This window comes from Maylandia zebra, linkage group LG23, assembly GCF_041146795.1.
Source record: "Maylandia zebra isolate NMK-2024a linkage group LG23, Mzebra_GT3a, whole genome shotgun sequence".
NCBI classification, from domain to species: Eukaryota; Metazoa; Chordata; class Actinopteri; order Cichliformes; family Cichlidae; genus Maylandia; species Maylandia zebra.
The window spans coordinates 36,520,557-36,546,893 of NC_135188.1; the positions used below are offsets into that span (position 1 = coordinate 36,520,557).

A 26,337-nucleotide genomic window follows, 5' to 3' on the forward strand; every position below is an offset into this window, starting at 1 on the left:
CCCCAACGGATTTACTTTACCAAATTGACCATCCCAGCCTTGCCGGAATGGTCCATTTGATTCACCTTTTATTGTTTATTTTATTTTCACTTGCTGAATATGGGACAGACTTGACTGGGGGAAACAAGGGGAAAAAGAAAGAGGGAAAGAAAAACAGCTGAAAAGAGGGATGGGGGAGAAGGGCAAAAAATAAAAACCAACAGAATACACTGTAATCCCAAAAGTTATTTGCATTCAAATGGTTTAGCTATAATCACTGATGGTAATTAATTTTCTTTGTAAAACTAAAATCATATAACTGTGTCAGACAGAACTCATTGGTGGAAGCTTTTTGCACTTAACCTATGTTGTTTTGCATGTGATGCACTAAAATGAATACATTTAACATGGTCCTTTCTATTTTAAGTTTATTCTAATAAATAGTTTAAGTTCAATTTTTTATAAGAGAATAAGTTTTAAACTCAACACTCAAATAATAAAAGTAAATTTGATGTTTACTGATCATGTTTAGTTGAAAGCACTTTCACTATTTTTAAGTTTTTGTTGCCCCTCCCATATTTTTCCCGGCACTGGAACCGAAGAGACGTCTGGACTTGTTTGTCAGGAAAAATTAAGACAAGTCGTTTTTGGTGGTTTTGCCTGGGATTGGACATGTTTGTTTCACTCTACAGTCGATAGGGAGTACTTTTCCTCAAACCTCCACGCAAACTGGTGAGTTAAATTTTTGTATTTCAACTTTAAGCAAAAATAGTTGCATGTTACATTACGCAAATGTGCACGCTAATTCAATCTACAGTGAACCCTCGTTTACCGCAGGGGTTACGTCCCAAAAACAACCCGCAATAAGTGAAATCCGCAAAGTAGTGAAAAGTATTTATTATAAATGTTTTAAGGCTGTAACCCTCACAGCCTTAACCCCTGCTCATGCGTAATGGTTCTAGCATCTTCCTCGTCCATCCAAACCGCGCGGTTCCATTGTGTGATGTGAGCACATCCAAACCGTGTTCAGGGTTAGCCCGGGTCCGGACTCCGGCCCCGGTCAGAGGAGGAGGACCAGAGCACGGCCGGGCACCTCCAGCCGTTCACACGGACAAATAAACCTGTCATTATTCTCTGCACAGCCGAGCTCTGACGCTCAGCCCCTCGCTGAGGCTCGAGGGGCTGAACACCGCTCCTCTGCACCTGTACGGCCTCTCGTAAAGTTTACTTTATTAACATGTGCGCCGCTGCATCGCCATTCTCTTGACGGGTTGCTGCCTTATCAACATTGAAGAATGGGTCAAATGCAGAGGACAAACTTCATTATACAGTTGTATAATGACAATAAGCCTTACAGATTCCTCAAATTTTCCTGTTTTTTTTTTAATTTGAACAATTAACTTGTACTTAAATAATAAACAGCATTTATAGAAATACAATACTTTGACCTTTTATACTTGTGTTACTCTCCACCAACAGGTTAACTCACAGTTTTTCCCCCCCTCTGTAGAATGCTGCTGACTGTGACCTTGAAATCCCAATAGGAATCATCTTCAATGGTGAAAACGGAAGTCCAGAGCAAGAACTGAACCCCTCCCAGCTGGGGATCCTTCTAGAGGACAATGTGGTAATGGATTCCATCTGCAGTCTTCCTTTGGCAATGTGTCTCTTGTTTGGACTGACTTATGCACTCCACTTGGAGTACCCAAAGTGCATGAAGAATACATTCCTGTTTATCCAGCAGATTATGCTGAATCTGGGACGAAACGATCCTCCTCCAAAACTCCAAAGGCTAAAAAATGAGCTTTCAATGTGTGCATAGATACATTGAATGTTCACTCTTCATTGAGCAGCTTTTTCTCAAGTTCAGGAAGTCATTATTGTGTTTGTAATTGTCTTTTTTTGTTTTTAGTGGATGGCAAAACCAGGGCTTAAAGGAGTAGTTCACTGATTTTACATACTGAGATATGTTCTTACCTTAGCTTTGAAGAGTTGATGCATACCTGTCTTGTCTTTGTGCGAGAGAAAGGCTCTCCCATATATTCCAACTACCTCCACTTTTTGCTCCTTTTAGAAGCTACCGAGCTCCTCCACGTTTTCCCTATTTATGTAAAATTACATGAAAAGTTACACTATCTAAGTTTAGTTTCACTAAATTTAACGTATAGATTTTTTAAGCCGATAAAAAGGGGCACTATATTACAAGCGCGCAGTAACCCTAGTGCACTCTGGAGCATAGATTGAGTTACTGGGGGGATGAAGAAGTGCTCCTACAGTGTTATTACACCTTGTAACATAGTACCCCTTCTTATCGGCTTAGAAAATCCACACGTTAAATTTAGTTAAACTAAACTTGGAGAGTGTCACTTTTCATGTAATTTTACATAAATAGGGAAAACGTGGGGGAGCTCGGTAGCTTCTAAAAGGAGCAAAAAGTGGAGGTATTTGGAATATATGGGAGAGGCTTTGCTCCATTTGCATGACTGAGGGCACGCACAAAGACAAGACTGGTACACATCAACTCGTCAAAGCTAAGGTAAGAACATATCTTATTATGTAAAATCAGTGAACTATTCCTTTAATTTCATTGTCTCGCTGGGGCCATTCCTTATTCCATAGTTTTTATTTTTCCAAGTTAAAATATTTGTGAAAATAAGTTTTACTGTTACAACTTGTTACCCAGAGTGTCGCACCAAAGTTCTTTACTTGTGATACACAGTTTTATCTGTTTAAAAGGATTGTTTTAAAGAAAATGTTTTATTGGAAGTCCAATTGTGCAAACAAAAAACTTACTGTTCAAAAAAAACTACCTCAGAGACCACAAATAAATTCTTGTCAAAAAGTGGCTAGGAACAACTGAAATATTGTGTTTGTTTCTGAAAGAAATGTCTTCTAAGAAGCGCCATGTGTAAAAATTGGAATACTGTTCAAAGGAAAACAAAAGTCTTGTTTTGTTATAAATAAAGTAAAAACAAAAAACAAAAAAACACTTTAGTGGTCTTTGGTTTTGAGTGTGTTTGCCTTGACATATTAAGTTTTAGTAATAATAATACATTTAATTAAAAGACGCTTTTAATTAAACACTACGCAAAAAAGTGAGTTTTGTAATATTAGCACCACTTAAACAATTTAGTTTTTTCTATTAGTATTAAGTTAACTGTACTTAAACAAATTATTTTTGAAATATTGAATACTTAAACACTTTAGGTAGCGATGACTCAATATAGTAAATTGTGACAATTTTACTTTTAAGTTTACTTGACTAAATCAGTTAATTTTTTGTTTTGGGGTGATTACTCAAATCATTTGAAGGGAATCGGTTTCCTCAAACGATTTAAGTGTATTGAACTTATCCGGGTTTACAGTGTAAGCAGAGAAAAAAAATGCATATATGGATCACCTGCTGAGAAAGAAAAAAGAAAACAAGCAGAAGAAAACCAGAGTAATAGAATAAACAACATCACAATGATCTATGGGAATATGACAGTAAATACTAAATATTAAACATTATTGTGCAGCACGTAAGATCGACAGCACACAGTGTGCTTTGAGGTAGAAGCCAAAAAGGGTGTAGTCTGTGGGTGTGATCACCCGTGTGTTCACCTGTGAGCATGGACGTGCTTGTTTTTTTAAAAGCCTAAGGAGAGCTCCTGCAAGATGTGACAACCTCCCCCACCAGTTGAAGAGCCCCCCAGGTGGCTCGACGCACCGGCGGTATTTGTTTTGCAGCCAGTAGGCAGCAGATCATGATAAATTTCAAGCCCACACAAGTGTATTGAAAAACTAGTAATGTTTATTCTTTTTTTCCCTGTAAATCTAGTGACCTCTCGCAAATGCACACCAAAAGATCCTTACAAAAAGGGAGCTACCGGTATAACTAAACTTTTTTTTTGCACATTTGAAATAAAAACAAACAAACATTTTGATAATTCCCTTTCAAAATAAAATCAATCTGAACCAGACACATTTTAAAGGACAATGGTCACATCTGCTGTTTCGGCTTTTTTTGCCTGCTGTTGCACAGGGAAGTTGTGATCTCCTCTGTGAGATCACAGAAATGCTCCAGTGCCCTTGCTGTGGACAGCCACCTGACGTCATTGTGCAATAGCAGGTCATGGTGCTCAGCAGACTTTTGAGCGAATAAAATTAATTGTAGCCATAACGCCGTCCATTGTAGTTTTGAGCTCCACACTTAGTTTGATGCAACACTGTCTGATGCACAATGCAGTGTAAGGTTCTCAACTGAGGTGCAACAGCTGGAGTCAGAATTGTAATGAACTTCTGCATGTCCAATGCCACATTTTTATTCTTTGACTATAAAAGAGTAGCTATGCATGATTCACAGTTCAGAATGATCCTTTTTTTTGCCTTAGGTTCCCCTCTGTCTTTAAGCATACTTTCTTCTAATTGACTCACCCAGAAGAAGGGGGGCTAGGTCAGAGCTGTATGTCTGAGATTAACAATCTGAGCTTGGTAGGTCAGTATTTGTGCAAGCAATCCCTGTGAAGCAAAAGTTCAGGCTTGAAAAATCAGACTGCTTTGGTTTTCTGCTCTTGCCTGATGACTTCTGTGATGACCAACTCTAGACTTCAGAGTCCTGTCCCATTTCCTAACTTTGTTGGAGACACTGCTGTGCTATTTTGCTTCATCTGAGTTTAGTTGTCCAATGACTTTTATAATTCCATCTCAGTTCATCAATAAATACTGTTCCTTATTTTCAAATAATCTCTCCTTATTGAAACAGTTGTTGACAGTCACTGAAAACTATAAATCTTGAAGTGGTGCTAAACCAAGTGTGGGTAGCTGGAGTTCAGTTGAAAACTTAAATGCAATTTTGTCAAAATCACAAAGCTGTTCTTGACTGCTCCATCACTGGTTTTGTAAAGTTAGCTTAAAAGTACTTGTTGCTTTTGGAGTTTTTCTAACAAAGGTAGCAAAGGTACGTGTCCTCTACATCAGAAAAGTTCACGAGTTCAAGTGCATTTCTCTGCATGTTTAGTCTTGTAATGGTTATTGCAAATGTCAATTCGTATCTGCTCTCCACCACAAATGCACATGGCTTTACCATTAACGTCAGCTGATAATTACTTAGAAGTCCATGTCTTGTTAAAACCTTTAAATTTTGCATGGTGTTTAGTGGCTGAAATAAGACAAACTGCATGATATGTACTTATTTATGCTGGAATCTTGGTTTACTATAGACCTCACGTGGGCCAGTCAAGGAGAACCAATGGACTGAATGTGGCACTTGGGCCTTACAATGCCTAGGTCTGTACTAGACAAAACTCAAGGCTTGACGAAAGTCATTAGGCTCCATTCCTTAGGAACAAAAAATGTCTAGCAAACACCAACAAAATTAAATAAAAAATTAAACACTTTAAGCAAAGATTCTCTTTCCTCCTGAATATCTGTGGCAAAGCCAATTAGTTATAAAAGAGTACAACACATCACATACAAGTTATTGAGAATATTTAGCCTGGAAGACGTGAAACACAATTTCTCTAAGAGATGTCTTTTGATATGAGTATGTGCAAGTTTTATTTATGGTTTCTGCTGCAGCATAGAAGTAGTTTGTCAAAGAAATACAAGGTGGAATCACATTTTTCATTTCATAGAACTTCAACTCAATTACACCTTTAATTCTTCACGTTCTCTTTTAGTTGGCAAATAAACCAAACTGATGAAGCTCGGTTTTATTGCATGTCTAAGGAACTTGGGTTATCAACTGCTTTAATAAACTCTGTCACCTGAGGTGATAACAAGGAAGACTCATGTGCAACTGGAAAAAAAACAAAACACAAAAAAGACTACATGGTTCTACAGTATAGCCACTTTCCCCTCTCTTGCTGACTGTTTTTTTGCATATTTGCAGGAATATTTCTTTGCATTTGCACACTTGTTTGGAGCATGAGTGTATCTGGAGGTTTTTATGCTTTTTTTCAGTGTATTAATGCATCCTGTATGTGTGCTGTGCAGAATCTGCTGGAGGCAGCAGCACATTTCTATCCCAACAATAGCAGTTTGGGGATATTTTGTTCCACATACTTTAATAACTACTAAAATTGAAGGTGTCTCATTTCTCTTGAAACCCTCGACTTTTCTGACACCTCAAGTCATTATGCTTCCTTTCTGTCTTAATTTATAGATACTTTCAGATGAAAGTACCTATAAATTAAGATGCCAACAATACTGGAGTGATTTACCTATTATGGTTTCCCTGGAAACGGCTAGATTTCTTTACCTGAAGGTAAAGGAGGAACAAATGTGCCTGAACACATTTATACGTAATTGTCAACAGTAACAATGGACAATAGATACTTAGATTTCACTTGATACAAACGATAAGATCTCCTACTTTTTCTCATAACAATGTATATTTGTACACTCATATGGCCACTTTAGAATAATCCTTTAATTCCTTTAATTGTCACACAATGGGAAATTTGGTTGGTTTGGTTTAGAGGCCCATTTTCAATTCTAAATCAAATGGTGACATCTGATTCCAAAGGAAGGAGAAGAAGTTCAGTTCCTCAAATAACATATTGAATCAGGCATCAAAATGCAACCATCCCCAGAGTCCTAAATTAAAATGGCCAATTTTGTAGTAGAAATAAAAATATGTTTATGGGCTGATATGATAAAACATTTTTTTTGTCTCTGTAGCTAATTTCCTTATGACTGTGGGTACTGACTAAGGCACTAGCTGCCTGCTAGGCATCACCTCAGCTAACTGGAGTCAGTGAACTGGACCTCTCAGCTGTGTTTGTGGTATCGGTGCCCTATAAAACAGTTTAATGCTGTTATCTGACAAATAACATGGCTTGCTGTGTGGTTAATTGTATAAACCCTAATTCAAAAAAAGTTGGTATACATTTATAAATAAGAGAATCCAAAGATTTGCAAATCTCATATACCCAGCTTTTATTCCCAACAGAACAAAGAAAACATATCAAATATTTCAAATGAGGAAACTGCCCACTTTAAGAAAAATATTTTCTCATTTTGAAGTTCAGACCGGGCCACATTTACCACTGTGTAGCATCTCCTTTTCTTGTAACAACAATGTGTAAATGTCTGGGAGTTGAGGAGACCAGTGTCATGGTCCTGGGTTTTTTGACCCAGTGTTTTGAGTTTGTTTGGGTTCATGAGGTTCATTTCGTACTGTGTTTTGCATTGTTTGGTCTTGTTCATTCTTTAGGGAATCATGTGATTCTTATGTTCAGTTTTGATTGCTCTGGTACCTGCCCTTAGTTCTTTGAGTTTTTTCCCTTTCATGTCCTGGTCTTGCCTCTGTGTGTCCTCCCCAGCATCCCCTGTGTGTAGTCAGTTATGTCTGGTTGTGAATGTCAAGTTTTTGTTTCTGTCTTGTCTCCATGGATCTCTCTTTCTCTCTCTGTGTCCCTCGCTCTCTCTCTCTATACTTCGCTCTCGCTTTCTACCTGTTTCTCAGTATTTAGTCAGTCTCATCTGAGGTTGCAGTTTGCTAACCAAGTTCAGTAGCATTACCTGATATTTTGTATCAATGTTTGTGGTGTCGGTACCTCTTGAAAAAAAAAAAGTAAGTATAAATGGCCTGACTAATGCTATTTCCTACAGTGTAGTACAGATTGTCCACAAAATCTGCTCCAGTCCAGTGCACCCATGTAGCCTATGAATGCAGTTTCCTAACCAGCCTTATTAGTGCCAGCTGATAACTTAGCAATTCACTATCTTGTCCAAAAATAACACATGGCAAGGACCACAGTGCTAAAATCAATACTTCAAAATGTCTACAAATGTATGCATCTTAAAGCGATCATAAATCTTTAATATACCACCTTTGTCTGAGTTTAATATTGAAAGAAATTAGCTTGCATGAGCAAATATTTTGGTGTACTGTTAAAATTGTATGTTTCACTTCCCTTAAGTAAAATATTTTCAGATATAATTTTAGTATAAAATGTTTAAAATGGTAAAATTAAGATACTGTATGTCCTAGAAACAACCTGTAAATCTTAACCCTGTCTCCATATGTTCACCGCTCCATTCTGGCATTTAAAAACGACACTTGGCAGGTTCAACCGTCGACAAGATGTGGAGGGCATGTGGGCGACAACCTTCCCATCCTGGGATGTTGTGTCATTGGTCTGGTGTATCTGAAAAAAAAAGATGACTGTGTGTATGTGTCGTGTATGTCCTGTACGTGTGTGTGTGTGTGTGTTTCACAGCACTTCCATTGCCAGCTTTCCGCTGTGCCAATCTGTAGCAGCCATGGAGCATCCTGGACTTGCTCAGCCATCAATCAGTCGCCTGCCATGGCTGAGTGCTTACAGACACACACATATCCACTCATATGAGTTCACACAAACCTCTGACAAACCTCAGTTCAGAGAAAACCAAGGCCACCCGCTACTTTATTAAAAGGCTACAGCTGTTGTGTACGTGGGCATAGAGCAAAAAAGAATTTCTCACCAAGATTCAACATAGACAACAGGTCGTGCTGCTTCGTCATTTTCTCAGTTTCCCTGCTTGTCATACTCTGCTGATAACAATCTGGAGGACATAAATTCTCAGTTTCACAAGTTCATGGGACATAAATTTTACATTTGTTGGATGCTAGAGAGTCCCACTGGTAAGAGCTTTAAAAATATAACCAGAACAGCGAGCACACTGTGTGTCACACTGTTGTGTACCAAGATGCATAGAACACAAAAACTGTATGAAAACCAAACGATCATCTTTTCATAGCATTTCTTGGAAAACACTGTCAGAATTACAAGAGGTATACGTACTCACATACTGTATAAAAATGGTATGTCTAAATCCCTCAAATGTGATTTCTTATGACACTTCTTTCTAATAATAGCTCACAAATTGTGAGTGGTGTGGGCCACCCTGTCCTCATAACATCATATTTTTGGCATAACAAAGGCTCCTTCACAGCAGTTTTCTACTTGAAGGCATCATTCTCCATCCTTGGGCGAGAAACATAAAGCTGTAGGCACAGAATTACAACTCTTAATAAAGGAACAGTTCATCTTACAATGAATATACCTCTTCCATTGTGAAAGTAGAGACATGTAACAAGTCATGTCTACTTCAGCAGGTCACGGCAGAGCTGCAATTAGACTTTTTGAGCTCTTAACATCCACCAGGTTATCGGCAACCAATCTTTGGTTAAGGTTTTCTTCTAGCCATAACCTAAATAGGCAAATTTAAAAAATCTGCAAAATGCTACCTTTAAAATCAAGTCTCATTTTGGCTATAGAATTTTTTGGTTCAATAAAAATGAACTAATTTTAACTTTTCCCCAGTCCTACACAGGTTCCCAGTAACAACTGTGAATGGGTACACAGTGACAATACTATCATGCTGCTGTTTAACATGTTACCATTATCACCAGATTAGTTCTGTTAGTGGTTACATTTGCTAATTAGTTACAAACACAAAATACAGGCAATATTGATTTGATCTTTAAACGCAATCATCAATAGATTCGAAGAAAATTTACAATGTCACAGAATCAAAGTGCAAACATAGAGCTTTTTTCACTACAACTAAACAATTGAACAATCCAATATTTCCTAAGATCTGATCTGAGATTTGTTGGAATATTGCCTTTAGGATAGTGGGGTTAGGTTAGGTTAGGTTAATTGGAAACTCTAAATTGCCCATAGGTGTGAATGTAAAGGCGAATGGTTGTATGTGTTACCCCTGCAACAGACTGGGATAGGCTCCAACGCCCTCGCGACCCTGAAAAGGATAAGTGGAAGGATAATCTTTAGAAAATTGTAACAAAAATGCCAGTTTTTATAAATTGTTATATAGATATTTCAGCTACTGTGGTGGTTTAACTATCTAAATCTGTAAGTTCTTCATTAGCTTTAGATATACAGTAGATAGTGGCAATACATGATGTTTCTTGGTTTAATTTTCCAGTGAGATCATTATAACAACAACTTATTTGTCACAAAGCAAGGCAACAAATCTTTGACTATCAGATAGTAACATTTAGTTACATTGGCTTATGCTAGCTTTGTTCACTTACAAGAAAGTGGTTAGCTTCTTCATTTTGACTTGGGACGATAGCCTACACAAGCAAATATTTTGCTATCTCGGGATACAAGTAAGTGTTTTGAGTTTTTGACACTGTTACATCAGTTTTATTATTTTCCCTGAAAAACCTGAATAAATTGTGCAATATAATTGCAAGGACTTAAGTGTACAAAAATTTCAGATGTAGCAAAACGCTACAAAATAAGAGTCATCTATGCAAAATGATAATTAATTTCTTTAAAAAAAAACAAAAAAACTTTGTCAGAAGGTTTAGGAAACACTCCAACTTTCTGGCAATTACTTGATGGTTCACGCTTTACAGGGTTCATTATCAATTTATAAATGTGCCACTGATTTTATTTGCAAACATTACAAGCAAATTCCAGAAAGTTGATCGTGCTCATCTGGATGTTTTATTTTCAGTGTGCATACATGATATGCAAGATGTGTAACTGATGTGTTTAAATCAATTTTATGACAAATTGGTTATTGTCTAGATAAACAGAATCAACTTTCTGGGATTTTCTTACTCACTGAATGAGCGTGCATCAAGATGCAACAAGACAAATTTAATGTTAGATTCTGGTTCTCACCCTTGCTTTGCTGCTCTGTGTTCTGGTGAATATAACCTAAAATACAGCATGTGTGAAATGCATGGTCTCTTCACATAATTTATTTAAGAGCTGAAAGCAAGTGGGGATGATTCTGGGTTTATTTTTGGGATGCACCAGCAAGTGGTGTGGTTGTGTTTAACATGGTGAGTGTTTAATGGTTGGCCCCAGAGCTTTGAGGTAAATTGAAACTGTGGGATGTTGCAAGATCAAAACATGACTGTCCTGGATGTATTATTTTGCTGCTAGGCATTTCCAGAATGTTGTTGTTGTGGGGTGTCAGGGTTGTTATTGGTGGGCACCACTAGGGGTCTTTGAACATACTGCTTATCATGTGGAGGTGGGTGAGCAGTCTGGTCTTATAACATCAGCTTTTTTTTTTTCCTACATTCAGTATGTGATGCATGACAGATTATTTAGCTATGAGCATTCACCCATTTGCGTATCCATCCAGTTTCTTAACTTATTCAGTTCAAGGTCATATGAGGGCTGGAGTCTATCCCAGCTGTCATAGGGCGAGAATGGAAAAACCCTTGAAAGGTCACCAGTAGCAATGAGCATCAGAAATACATACATGTAGTTTAAGACACACTCATTTGGCTAAAGCAAATACTGCACTTGCTTATCAGATGTGCATGTCTAGGAACAAGAACACAAAAGGGGTCTTATTCCACTCTCATTTCTAATGACTTTCTCCAGCAAATGCAGAGGACGATTACATGCTTTGAAAATGGGGCCTACAGTATGTGGTTAATCATACGAATGTTTTAAATATCAAAACTACTGCATAAGACAGGGTGCATAAATAATGTGACACCATCAAGGAGATTGCTCATCTATAATGGATGGTTTTGTTTGCTTCACACCCTGTTGGGCACTGTACTTGTCTTATATGACAGATCAATAGACACATGGAAATTCATTACTGCACAGAAGATTAAATATTAAAGCTGTTGTTTATTTGTTTTGATAAAACATAAATAAATAAAGCTGCAGGTGACAGGGATGCTGTCAAAGCTTAGCTCTTGCCATAGGAACAAAGGTCCAATAAATGTGTCAAAAGAGATGAATTGCAAGAAGTATCATGATATGATGTGATGGGTTGACAGGACCTTTTAACAATGCATGCTTTATTCATTATCACTGTGTTTACCTCACATCTGAAGTCCTTCTCAGTGATAAGTCACCCTAAAAGTTATTTGAACAGTATCTGCACACACTACAGTAGATCTGTGCACAGATGTTGTTGACTAGGTGTTAAAAATGTGTCTATATTTGTTTTGTTTTTTAAGGTACATTAATATCTCTGTATATATGCATATGTGCACTGCACCTACATGAAAAGGTAAGCTGCTTTTTACATTGGCCCTATATCGAGTGGAATCATTACCTCTGCCAAGGAGGTTATGTTTTGACTCTAAACACGATAGTTTGAATGAATTCTGATGTTATGTTGTCTCACGCTTACAATCCATTGAAATCTGGCTTACGTCCACTGAGGTCTTCAAAGTCAACTTACTGATTTATTGGTCTAAATTTGACAAAAAGCCTTATATCCTTGAAATTGTGTTTCTTACAAGTGTGATATGTATTGTCAACCTGTGGAAAGTACCATATAAAAAACTAAAAATATGATATCACATTTTCCTCTGACCTCTCCGTCAAGGTCAATAGACTCATCTGAAGGTTAAACTGATAATAATGCTATAGAAACTATTTAAAACTATGTTTCAACCTCTGATTTTTTCTGTTGACAACATATAGGGAATGATCTATAGAGATTCTAAATATCATGCTTCGTCAAGGTCAAATAAGGTCAAACAAAAATGTCTTTTATCTTTAACCTCCTAGGACCTGGCGTCCACATATATGGACATCACATTTTAGGGTTGTCTAGACCAAAATACAAAATTTTGCTCTACAAAGGTCTAATATCCACTTACGAGGACAGTATACTGCCACTGTTCTATCAAAATTTAAAACGAATGTCCTCATATGTGGATCTCATTTTTCTCAGAAACAAAAAGCGGGTACAAAAAAAAAAGAATATCAGGTAATTCTTTGTTTTTACATTTATCAGGTCCCAATCAGCCCAAATGGCACAGAGAAATTAAAAATGCATGCCATGAAAGAGTCCAGGTTTTAGGCGGTTAAAATTCTACTTCCTTTGTTTGTATTGACAGCATTTAGGAAATGATACTGGTGGGGATTAAAAATCTCACATTATAGTTTGCATCCAAATATCTTGTCACATTTGACCTCTGACCTCACTTTTACAATTCACATCTGTCTTTATTTCAAGTTGACCTCAACACATACTGTATCTTTAAAAAAGAAAAATTATTGTTGAGCGAAAGAGAATGAAGCCACAAAAAGTCAAGAGTAAATGAGTTTCAACAGAACAAATAACAACAATCTACACTTTGCACTTGTTCTTACCTGACTGCAAACTTCGTAAATTAAATTACAAAAAGCAAAGAAAACAAAATGAATATATTAAAAACTAATATACTATGCTATTCTATACTATGTTGCACTGTGTTATGCTACACCTAAACACTAACTCTATAGTAGAGTTGGATGTCTCGAGATCGGTCTTGGTCTCGAGACCACTTTTACGTGGTCTTGGTCTCGTCTTGGTCTCGACGGACTTTTGTCTTGGTCTCGGTCTCGCTGTTTTGGTCTTGCGTTCTCAAATCGACATAGTGTTCGGGAGATTTGGAGTCAACCATCAGCGGAGTGGGGGGGTGGCTTACTGGGCTTAAGCCCGGGTCATTTTTTCAGAAGCATGGGGTCTTTTGGAGTGTAATTTGTTAGTTAGATGCCTGACTGACAACTGTATGAAACAAAAACAACACACGAAGCACAGAGCGCACTGTCGTAAATTCCCCCTAATTTTGGTATGATCCGAGCTCAGGCACTGGGCGACTGAGCACAGCACCCATGTGAGCAAGGGGGGAGAAGCTGCTGCCTGCGAGTTTGCTGCAGACAGAGGAGAGCTTAAGTTTGACCAGGTACCAAAGCAAATCATTCGTACTGAACTAATAATGTAAATATGACGGTGTATCACAAAAGATTGATATCAAACTGATCACTTGGTTGCGTTACTTGCTCTTCGAGTGAATCAACAAATGGATAAATAAAAAGCCGAACAGCAATGCTGATTTTTTAGAGAGTCTTAGCTTACATTTCATATTTTCAGTTGTTACCCTCCACGGCTAAACAAACTCTCTAAATCGGTTTCAATTGTGTACTGATGAACACAACAATGGACATAAGGAGCTTCTTTCAAAGAAAAAACTCAGGTAGATGTTATTTTATATATTATGCTTTGTATGTTGTTCAGTATATTTCTATGCAAAACAAGAGGAATTTTGATACACAGCAGTATATTCACAGTTGAAACCAGATATTTACATACACTTTAGGGAGAAAACATAAAAACTTTTTTTTACTGTTAAACATCAATTTAGAGTAAACTTTTGTGTTAGATAAATAAATGTTGAAATATCTTTTGAATTAGTTAAATGTCAGAATAAAAAGATGGAGCTGTCTATTTTAATCACTTTCATCAAATTAAGGAGTACATATACACTAAGTTTGTTGTTAATTAATAAGAAAACTCCAGACGATTCCATTCTGAGCTGAAGAAGCTTCTGATAGGTTAGTAGAGTCCATGTGAGTAAACTGGTGGCACACCTGTGGATGCATATAAGACTCCCCCAAAACACAGAGCCTGTTTCTTTGACATGGGAAAATCAAGAGATGTCAACCAAAACACCAGGAAAAGAATTGTGGAGCTCCATAAGTGTGGCTCAATTTTGAATACAATTTGGTGCCATTTACAATTAAGAAATACAGATAGTTTCTCTCTTTACTCTTAAAATTAACAAATATGTTTTTTATATTTATCAATCTAAAAAAAAAACATTTAGTCTGATTTGATGTTACAATTAAAAAAGTGTTTGTGTTTTTATCTGAAGAGTACATAAATTTCTGGTTTCAACTGTATATTTGATGATGTTGGTGTTTGGCTTGATTGTCAGCACAAAGAGGGAAAGAGAGAATGACGACAGAACAGAGATGGAACAAGAGCAGGTGAGACACACATGTTAGTCAAATGGTTGTTTACCAAAACTCATCAGAACATGTATCTAGTACCTATAGTGTTTCTTTTTAGATACCATTTGTTACTTTTCAAATTCTATATTTATTAAGTTATGCAGGCTTATTTGCACAACAAGGCTAAATAATTATCTAAACTTTTCTCAATCTAAATATTGTACTTTGGTAGAATTAAAAAATAAGTGTAGTGCAGGTCTATGAAGATTTTTAGTGCTACTATCATCTAGTTCTGATTCTGGTTCTGTCTTGGTTACTGTTGTAGACTTTTGAAACAATTATTCTCAGATGGATTAAATTGCAGGGGTTAACAAGTAAGAAATAATACATAAATAAATTACACAAATGAAAAACTATTTTTTATTTTCTCAAAAACATAGCATCAGGGGTTAGACCTCTTCAGGTATCATGATACAAAAGCATCATGCCAGATATCCTCAGGTCTTCTAACAATACAAGGCATAGAGCCAGTGTATGTTTTTAGAACAAAAAACAAAGGGTCTTCTGGGTACTTGAATAATACAATTTTTAATCTTGTTTTTTTGTTTGTTGGGATAGGTGCCATTTTAGGAAAAGTGTGGACAGAATGTTTCCTCAAACATTGTCTAACAATGTCAGCTGAATATGGAGGATAATATGGAGGATATGGAGGATAATAAAACTAAGAAGTGGAAGACCACAGAGAAGCTTCATGGATGTAGTGAAGGAGAACATGCTATCCCATGGATATATTAAGATCATGTGTGATCCATCACCTGGTGGGAAATGTGTCTGTTCTATTCCAGTTGCATACAGGCTGGTATGACATGTGTACAATAGTTCCATTAAATAATAACATTAAAAAAGAAATAATGAAGTGTATTTAGAAATCACTTCAAAGCCAAATGACAAAATATCAAGACATAGATAACTAAAAGAAAAAAAGCATAATGTGAAACACAATGGCCAACTGACCACATCTCATTGCATTAAAATAAAAAGCATGCCTAAATGCATTCAAGACTTATTTAGCCACTTTCACTATTTAAATACCACTATTATGTATTCAAGCAAAAAGTAAATGTTCTTATACAATGAAAAAGCACCCTTACTTACTGTAATTGACATTATTTTAAAATAAAAAAAATATAATTCGGACCTAAATGAACACCTGGAAGAATACCAAGTGGAAATATTCCCAAGATAATAAATGAGTACACAACAAAGCCCATCATTACATGTCATGCAGTCAACAGACCACACCAGATTTGTGCTTTAAATACAGCATCAAGGCTGAACAAAGCCGCACAGTGGATGTTTACCAGGAAGACTGCCTGCCCTCCCCTCACTCAGTCACCCCTCCCATGAGAGCCACAGGTGCTGGTTGTGATGGCTAGGGAATGAGTTCTCAATGAATGAGGCAGCCTTAATTTGAATCCCTCAGCCTGGCAGAAGACCGCAGTGCTTTCAGCATTCTTTTGCTTGTATCTCTTTATCGCATGCCCCTCATCCGACATCACCATTCTTCTCAATCATGTGTGTTCTTTGTTGTTTCTTTTCTGCCTCTCCCAGCATTGTTTTTCTTCCAGAGCTCATGATGATAAAAACAGCTTTGAGTTCTGACGTAGCTTGTATATTTTTTAGTACATATTTCGTTTTGATTATTTGCTGTCACATGTCGAGTTGTGTGCTCTGTGTGTGTGTTTTATAAGGAAAAAAAACATGGCTCTGTACAGATACCAATTTAATTCCCTCTTAAGAACATGATGCATGCCTGTAATACATTAAGGAAGCTGTGCTTTCCATGTTCTGCGTCATGCTGTTTGTGACAAACAAGGGTTCCAAATGTCCCTATGCATATATATATATATATATATATATATATATATATATATATATATATATATATATATATATATAGATAGATAGATAGATAGATAGATAGATAGATAGATATTTATGGTTTTTTTCCTCGGTGCTTTGTTTATTGAGTGGCAGCCTTCTGCTGCTCCCATTGTTGTTACGTGATTTATTTTTATTAAGTAGATTTTATTCTACCTTATGTCGCAACAAAAGACCCATAATACAGAGAAAACCCCATCAATTAGACAACTATGAGCAAGCACTTGGTGACAGCGAAAAGAAAAACTCTCGTTTAACAGGCAGAACCAGGCTCAGGGAGAATCAGCCATCTGCCATGACTGATTGGAGGTCCAGTGTTGGGAGAGAGGACAAAAGACCCACTGTGGAAGAGAGGCACAATGTAATAATAACTAATGATTAAATACAAAGTGGTATAAACACAGTGTATGAACACAGAGTGAGTGAAAAGAGGTCAGTGAAGAAGAAACACTTTGCATCATGGGTAGCCTTAAGCAGCTTAGATCTATTGCTGTGTAATGAAAGGAGGGTTCAGGGTCATGTGATCTGGCCCTATCTATACGCTTTATTAAAAACGAAAGGTTTAATCCTAATTTTAAAATCAGAAAGGGTGTCTGTCTGTCCTCCCAGTCTACTTTTAAATGTCCTGTTATGACCCAAGATCATGTGGGTCATATGTGTGTTTGTGTGTAACTCCTCCCACCAGAGGATGGTTGTGGGGTTTTCTCTCTGTCCTTTCTCTCAGGTGTGGACATTTTCATGTCTTGATGGAGACCAGTGCCTGCTGAGTGGTTGGATTGAATTCATTCCTGTTTCACGATTGGATAATTGATTGAGCAGCAAGTTCTTAACCACCAGATGACAGCCACCTCACTCCTCACTCCTTGCATCCACCACCCAACAAATAGCCTGTGATTGTTGCTTTGAGTGTCTCTGTCTGGAAACTTAGCCAACTGGTATATTAGTAAGTATAAGTTGATTTGTGTGTCTGGAGCTAGAACATTATCTTTGTAAATAATTGTGAATAGCTTTGTAAAGTAGTAATTTGTACCCCTTTCACTGAATATATATTGTCCACTGCAGCAGCCTTGTAGGAGTAAGAAGCCCTTTCTGTTGAACCCAGTTTTCTCCGGTTTTCCAAAGTAGAACATTAGGTAAGCAACTTACTTTTTGGTTGGACTTTTTTCTGTTTTTTTGGTAGGGAAGTTCAGGGACCTTTAGAAATTTTCTCGTTTGTTATTTTGGCAATGCTCACTGCTGAATTCAGTAAATGGCTGCATAGTATTTTGGAAATTGTTTATTTTGGCTCTTTCTTGGGTGGTGTGTGAGTGGGGGGGGTTCAATTTACCCCTAGGCCGAGAATGTAACAGTCCAATAGCCACGTGCATCTTTGAGATAAGATGGGGCCTGATTATTCAAGACATTGTATATGAGGAAAGATTGTAAATTTGATTCTGGATATATATATATATATATATATATATATATATATATATATATATATATATATATATATATATATATATATATATAGATATATATATATATATATTTTTTTTTTTTTTTTTTTTTTGCCTGTCCCCTTTGGTTCTTTAGCCATCAGAATTGATCTCTGAAGGCCGAGAAAGATACCCAATGGATTTACTTTGCCATGTGGATCTTCACAGCCATGCCGTATTGGTCTATTTGATCGACCTTTGTTGTTATTGTTTATTTTATTTTGTTTTCAGTTGTTACATATGGGACATGGCTGGGGGATAGAAAGAAAGAGAGATGAAGATAAAGAAAAACAGAGGGGAAGAGGGACAGTAAGAAAGGACACTTAAAAAGAAGAAAATCTCCCTGGTCACTTGTTGAGAGAAAAAAAAAAGAAAAAACGAGAACACAAGCAAAAAAAGAGAGCAACATAATGAACACAGAACCATCCCTTTAATCTAGCTAAGTCTAAATAACAGTAAATACTAAATATTGAATGTTGTTGTCCAGTACGCAGGACCAACAGCGCACAATTAGCTTTGAGGTAGCAGCCAAGAAAGATGTAGTTTGTGTCTGTGAACAGTGAACACCTGTGTGTACACTTGTGTGCACACATGTGTGGATCAGTGTGCTTGTATTCAAAAGGGTTCTCCATGTAACAATCTGCTACAGGGTATGGAGAACCATAGTCCCGTCCCCCAGGGCATGAAGCAGGCATGAAGGAGATCCAGGCCCCAGACATCCAGAGGCCCCACAATACGAGAGCCCAAGGAGCACCACTGGAGGGGCATCTGTGCCACCCTCCTGGGAAGAGCTGAGGAGAGCCCCAGACGAGGGGTCGCCCAGCAGTCAGGGAGCAGAAGCCAGAGGGGGCTGCAGTGGCGTGCCCGCGGGCTCTGCCGGCAGCCAGCTTTGCCAGAGTGAACCGAGCCACAGGCCCAGAGGCTGGAGGCCTGAGGGCCCCCCACCCCCTGGAAGGGGCTCGACCGAGCCACGGGCGCCAGTCCCCGCCAAGCAGCCACCGGGAGAGGGCCAGTACATGCCTGAGCGCCCAGCCCCGGATACCAAGAATCACCAACGCACCGACACCTGAGGGCATCAGCCACCGGCAGAGAGTGTGGTGAGGGGAGATAGGCCTCCCTGCTTTGGAGGGCCTGAGATGTTCCCAGAGAGGTGGACTCTGAGACCCGACCTGACGCGATGATACACCTGCAGCTCAAGGCCCTGCAAGTATGGGTGGGTGTTTTGGAGCGAGAAGAGGAAACTGTACCCACCCCATCATTCAATCATCTCCCAGGCTAGACAAGACAGTAGACACCCAGGTTAAGTCCATTCTCCACCTCTCCTATGTCTCTCCCCCACCTGCAGAGTGAACTCCTGCAAGGATGAAACAACCCCCATGCCATTTGAAGAGCCCTCCAGTTTGGCCGATGCACCAGAGGCCCCCTGCGCCAGGGCTGAGCCCCCGTGCAACCACCTTCCCACAACCTCGGCGACACACCAACGAGGATCGAAGCCCCCCAAGGCCCAGCCAGAGCCCCAGCATGGAGGCGAGCACCCCCAGAACCCCAAGCCCCCACACCCGCCCTGGACCCGCCCAGGGGCAGCCAGGCTACCAGGCCAGTAACCTACGTATGCCACCACAGACCCTACCCCAACCCTGCTGCATGCAACCACGAGGGAAACACCATCTGCTAGGTTTTGTATTGTTGATTGTCATTTATGCTTAGAAATATCTACTTATATATGCTTGGAGTTTTATAATTAGTTTTAGATTGGTAGAGGTTTGATCCTTAATAGTCTGCAAACTTTGTGTGCATTCCAGAGCACTCTGGGAGCATGAGAGAGGTCGTACCTTGTCTTATTGTTTTATGGTAGGATAAACACAGCTATATCTGTTTTAGTCTAAGTGCCTTTTGTTTAGATGAACTGCTGGACTTCCAGACCAGCAGGTTTAGGGAAGTCTTTATGGGGTCACACTCTGACACCCCCCCCCCACACACACACACACACACACACAGTATTCTTTGTTCACATGTATACCTATGTAAGACGTTATATGCTAATGACCCTATGCATATTCATGTTACCACAATAAAAGGAGTGCTATGGGGAACCTGGGTGAGAGTCTGACGGAGGTCAAGTGGTGGAACGACACTTGGCTCCAGGCAGGTCTCCCTAATGTATGAGTGACCCGAAGAACTTTGCCTACTTGGTGTTCAATGCTTTTGCTGTGTAGTTAAATTGTCTCGTTCCAGCGGTGGGCCTGTGCTAGACAGACCCAACACCATCTAAGAGCCACTAGAGCCCCTAACCAGGTCATGACCACAACCCCCGGTTAAGCCCTCCAGAGGAAAACGTGCCTAGGGACTCTCCAGATGGCCTAAGCCCATCCCTACCTCCACATCAACCACAATAGCAAAGACAGGACCAAACTACGACCCCGACCCCCGCTTGGTGATGGAGCCGATCAAAGGAGCCCAGAGGGATTGAGCTAATGTGGTGGCAGAGGCTGTATCGAGACTAATGTGATCTATTAGATGGTTTCTGTTAGGGAGTTTTTATTGTTTTATTTGCTTATGCTTCAAAAGTTATGTTATACATATTTCACCAGACACAGTTTTCTGTAGAAACAGGAAGCTGACCCTGTGACACTGGCATTTACCGCAAGAGACCAGTACAGGAATACATATCCGCAGAAGTTGACTTGCATTATATTATTCTTAGAAATTGACTTGCAACACACATACTTTGTGACACACACACACAGCTTACACACAGCTTACACACAGACAGCATCAGGACCAACGTAACAGGAAATGTGATTATATTTGCATATTGACGATGTAACCTATAAAAATAAACAAATACTGCAGTTCGTGGTGATTCGCTCTGAGCTTTTCACCCGTGCAGCACGTTAACCTACACAAGTGTCTCAGTGTTGTTTATTCACCTGACTGTTTGTTAACTGTAAATCTCTGACAGTTTCTATATTGGTTAGAATTAAGATTATTTTTATTTTTCCAGTTCATGATCGAGGACAATTTCTTGGCAATGCATAGGGCAGTAAAATCCACGTAGACTGTATTTGTTTCTGTAGTGACATCATCCAATTTTACCCAACAAGCACATTAAAGACTGATGGCCTTTAGTGGCTGGAATTTTACATTTCAGTTGTTTCTAGCGGAGCAAATGGAGATGAGTCCAATGTCATAGGTAATAAGAAGATATATATATACCGTAATTGTCGGGCTATAAGCCGCTACTTTTTGCACAAGCTTTGAACCCTGCGGCTTTTAGTCAGGTGCGGCTTTTCTATGGATTGTCCATGATTTTTGTCATATCGTAAGACGATTTGTTTTGTTTGTTCCGCTGTTGTACGGCACTACGTTGCCTGGCGGAAGGGCATGTGATCAGACACACAGTATCGGGGTTCAAGAGTGGTATGTTGGTCACATGTCCATCCGCCAGGCAACATAGTGCCGTACAAGTAGCGCAAAAAACAAACTTCAAAGTAGCGCTACGCGTTCAGCAGGAGGCGTGGATAACTAGCGGCGATAAACTTGCAAAAAGCAAGTTATGCTCAACTCCACCGGTGGAATCTGACAGCGTGGAAAAGTGTGAAAACGTCCACGATCACCAACGGATTTCGAAGGGCTGGACTGCTGCATGATGGAGAGGAGGACACCGCCACGGCCCTTAAGAGGGTGTTCGACTCTGACACTGACAACGAGGATTTGTTTGGTTTTGAAAGTGACAACAATGGAAAGAAGCTGAGAGTGGATGATGAAGCCACCCTGAGCCTGTTCGTTTCCGACACTGGAGAAGAGGACTTTGGTGGTTTTAGTGCGCAGGAAGATGGTGGTGAATGACTGACTTTTCTTCTTGTTAAAGCCGTGTCGCTGCACCTGAGCCTAAAAGGTAGTCTGAATCTATTTTTCTGGTGTGCTGTAGGTTATTGTTATGTACTACATTTGTTACCCATTTATGAAGCACAGTACATGTTTCGTACTTGTAATTACCACTACTTGTACATATACCTAAAAAGTTATGCAAATATGTACCCATAACTTGTTTTTCAAAATATTAATAAAAGGGGTGTGTCTCCAAACAGCCATTTCTTTCCTGACAATTCCCTTTGTGCATATTCTCTTACATATGATAAGTCAACATTGAAACACCTGCGGCTTTTAGTCAGGTGCGGCTAATGTATGTACAAAACAGGATTTTCCCCTGATTTTAGCTTATGCGGCTAATATTCAGGTGCACTTTGTAGTCCGGGAAATATGGTATATGTCTATAATCTTCAATAATATTGTTTCTGTACTTTAATGAATTCGGAATCTGTACTGAAACTCTTAAAATAAACGATTCCTCTGCAGATGATCAGTTAGCTGTTTTATAGCTCCTCAAGTTTTGGAGATAATGGGTAAGATTGGCCTATAATTACCTAAGACAGGTGGATCAAGTGATCAAGTGATGATTTTTTAAGGAAAAGTGAAATATTTGCTTTTTGATTTGTGGGTCTCGGGGTTTTATAAGGCTACTACTAGATTTTGGCAATATTATACTCTTGGAAATGTAGACTCTTCACCAGCTGATTGTACTACAGTTGTGCTTCCCAGAGTGAGAGATGTAATCACAGAAAAGCTATGAATGGCGTATCAGTGCTGATGGTGTTCCAGAAGTCATCATGGATAATGTAACGTGCTTGGATAATAATGGGCAATTTCAGTGAACTAATTACAACTCACAAGGTACACAGTGTTGTGCTTCATGTAGCATTCCAATGACACATTGCGAAACCTATACTTCCTGGATTATTGTCTGACCATACCTGAATTTGACACGCTTTGGTCAGACAGGTGCATTAATCTAAATAGTAAGAAGAAATATGGAGCAGTTGCACTGTTTTCAATCTAAAATTGTGTGATCCTGTACATGCTAATGTGAAGTAAAGCTTCTGTGGCATGCATATTGAATGGTCAACTATGGAATGTGTCCAAGAAGAAAGCAAATTTGGCCTTACTATTGCTGTTTGAATACAGTTTGAATCAAGACATTGTTTGGATTCCTCCATCAGGTGTGGTGAATAGAGGGTACTAATGGAGCCCGATCACAATCTCTGTCAGTTCCACAGGTACAAGGACAAATACCAGAAATCTTTATCATCTAATACTGCAATGCTTGCAATCATTTTAGATGTAATATTCTTATTGTATCCTTTAAAGATCTTGATTCATTTTATTAATCTTAATTTTTTTGTATTTACTTTTTAATCAAACGATTTTTTCAGAGCGCTTTTAATATCATTTGGCTGGTGTAAGACAGAAATTAGAAATTAGGGGATAAATAAAATATTCTTATTATTATTATATATGTACATTTGCAGTGAGACAGAATTAAATTATTCTTAAATCTTAGGCTGAGTATGATTCTTCTCATGGGTCATGGTCTGTACTGTGCACTTTTAATTAAACAAAATTAGTTTAAAGTCATGCTATACAAGAACAGTAATACTAAAAAAGGCCAGCTAAACAGAAACAAGGCAGTTACTGTACATCATCTCTTAACAAGCGGACAGTGTTAATTGTGAGAACTAATGCATTAATTAATTTGCATTGTCAGTCATATGATTATTAAAATGAGCTTTTAATCTGAGAGATTAAGAGTGTGTTGTGTTCCCATGGCGCAACAGTAAAAAGTGGGTCAGATTTACTGAGCAAAAAGGGCATATTATCTTTCATTTGATTTATCATTTAATTTAGCTAGGGAACACAACGATGGTAACTTTTTGACATTTGAAATAATCAAAGGAATTACACACTTTACTCACTACCAGCGCAATTGATTTTCATGTATCTGGGAACATCAAAGGGAGATTGTTTCAAGTTGAGGACCTTCTCCATGCTTTTTGATCTTCCCTCACTGTTTTCATTATTGTCAAGCAAACACTAACCCGTATTAATGGATGAGGGTATTCAACAAATCCAACCTCTTCTAATTACAAGGAATGAAAGGCAGTTCTATTTTTGATGAGAGCCTCATACACAGAGATGGCTTTTTCGAAACAAACACTGTCTCCTTTATCGCCATTAGCTTCAGAAAAATGATTGAATTTTACCACGCACCCACATATTTGGAGCCAAAGAAGTGTGTAGGTATAGATAATCTCCAAAAACACACAAAGACACACACACACACACACAAATTAAGAAAGTATGAATTCCTGGCAAGAAATTTCATATAAAATGTATGCCAAAAAAGAGACAAAACACTGGGCTCTAGTCACACTGAGGAGTGTCGCTCACATACACACAAACACACAGACTGTCTTTATGCCAACATATTGCAGGTCTGGGTGCGCCTGGGCTCAGGGCAAACAGACAGACGCAAGGGTCACCGACTCACAGCTTGCAATGGGGCTAATTGATGTCCATCCGCTTCAGGAAAGTAAACAGAAGCATGATAATGTTTTTATTTTATTTATTTACTTTCATTTATATATATTTTTTGCTTTGGTTTGTTTTCAAGGCTACAAGGGCAGCATATGGAAATGTCTGAATATAGTCAGTTCAATGACTTGGATATTTAAACTGTTTTTGCATTTTTAACCTGGAAATGGCTCCCAGTTTGTGGTGCTAGTTAGATTATCAATACAAAATGTAGTCTTCTGAATAATAAAGCCACTATGGAACACCTTAAACTGTTCATCCAACAGCTTTGGCTGTTTTGTAGCTGCCTACTTACTTTATCTTACAAATTAGAGACCAAAATGCGTCGTATACTTATAAGATTTTAAGACTTTGATTAGGTTATACTAACCAGGTGAAAATGTATAGTTGTACACAATTGGTATAATTAATTTGAGGAAAGCAGCTCAAACAGAATGGAGAAAAAAAATCCCATAGCCTACTACTTAGTCTGATGAATCCAGGCCATTAGACAGTGATTAACCATGAGCTCAGCTGTTTACATTCTTAATTTATTGATTTACATTTAGCACTAATGTGATTTCTACTCAAAGACCACCTTTGAAATTGGGTTAGCACGAAAGTTTGTGCAGCAATACCATCAAAGTGTCATGGCGCTGACAAGCCTATCAGCAGAGAGCAATCAAAAGCATAAGCAAATCTCATTCTCTCACTGAAATGAACTATAACCATCTAATGTAAAAACCACGGGAACCAATAAGTAGGGATGGGTATCGTTTAGGTTTTATCCGATACCGGTGCCAAATCGGTACTTTTGAAACGGTGCCGGTGCTTAAACGGTGCTCAAACCGGTGCTTAAAGAATGGAGAACACAAACTTTGTCCAAAAACCTCTCATGTTCAGCTGTTTATTTTTTATTTTTTGTAAAAAGATAACAATGTTAGCCTTTTCTGCAGCTATGGGGCATATATGGTATCACTCTTGGCTGGAAGCAGTGCTTAAACAATGGAAAAAACACAAACTTTGTCCAAAAACCGCTCATGTTTAGCTGTTTTCCACTTTTTCTTTGGTCATTTTAGCCTTTTTGTCCAGGGTGAAGGGAGTATCTGCCATCAAACAAGAGGACAGCCGCATGTAGCTATGATGATGTTTGCTAGTTCACCTTAAATGCATTAATGTAATAACGTGGTTAGCCTACTCAACGTAAATTACACACGGACAACATTAAGCGACTCACGCAGAAAAGAACGGCTTCTGCTGCCATCATCATCCTCATCATTTCTGCTACACTGGCAGGGCTAGGGGCCAGGACTCTATTCTTCGGGTTTTTGGGGGATGTTGCTCCGGTCCGATAACTGGCAACCCACCCAACGTGCACAGTGTGAGGTCTCGCAGCAAGCTATCAAATACGGCGCATTTCTCGGCTTTTAAAAAAAACGCTATGCGTCGCCAGGTGTTTCATCGGATTCGAGGTGTTACCTCCTTTGACAATATCACAGTATCAGCTTAAAGCACTTGTTGCTGCTGAGTTTGCATCTTTTACTGTGAAGTACAGCCAGACTTTTGACCGCTTCGCCTTGGACATTTTTAATCTGTAGCTCTGCTCTAACTGAACGTACGTACCTGGCCCCGCCTACTATCCTGGGAAACGTAAAATGATTGGCTAGAAGTGTATCACAGCTCAGGAAAAAAAAAGCACCGAAATAAAGCACCGAAATGTGCGCTGCTTTTCGGTCTGGTTACTACCGTTTATGTCAGAACCGGTGCCATCATGGCACCGGACACCGGTACCCATCCCTACCAATAAGTATACCATAGGC

At 38.7% G+C, this 26,337-nt stretch overlaps 1 long non-coding RNA gene across 1 annotated transcript; it reads left to right on the forward strand.

The window, feature by feature from the left end:
* The first annotated feature begins 17,481 nt into the window (after window positions 1-17,481).
* Window positions 17,482-18,854, forward strand: LOC143415094 (uncharacterized). The gene is made up of 3 exons (XR_013095699.1): window positions 17,482-17,571; window positions 17,691-17,761; window positions 18,756-18,854. It is a non-coding gene; the product is annotated as an uncharacterized LOC143415094 (long non-coding RNA).
* Window positions 18,855-26,337: the final 7,483 nt, after the last annotated feature.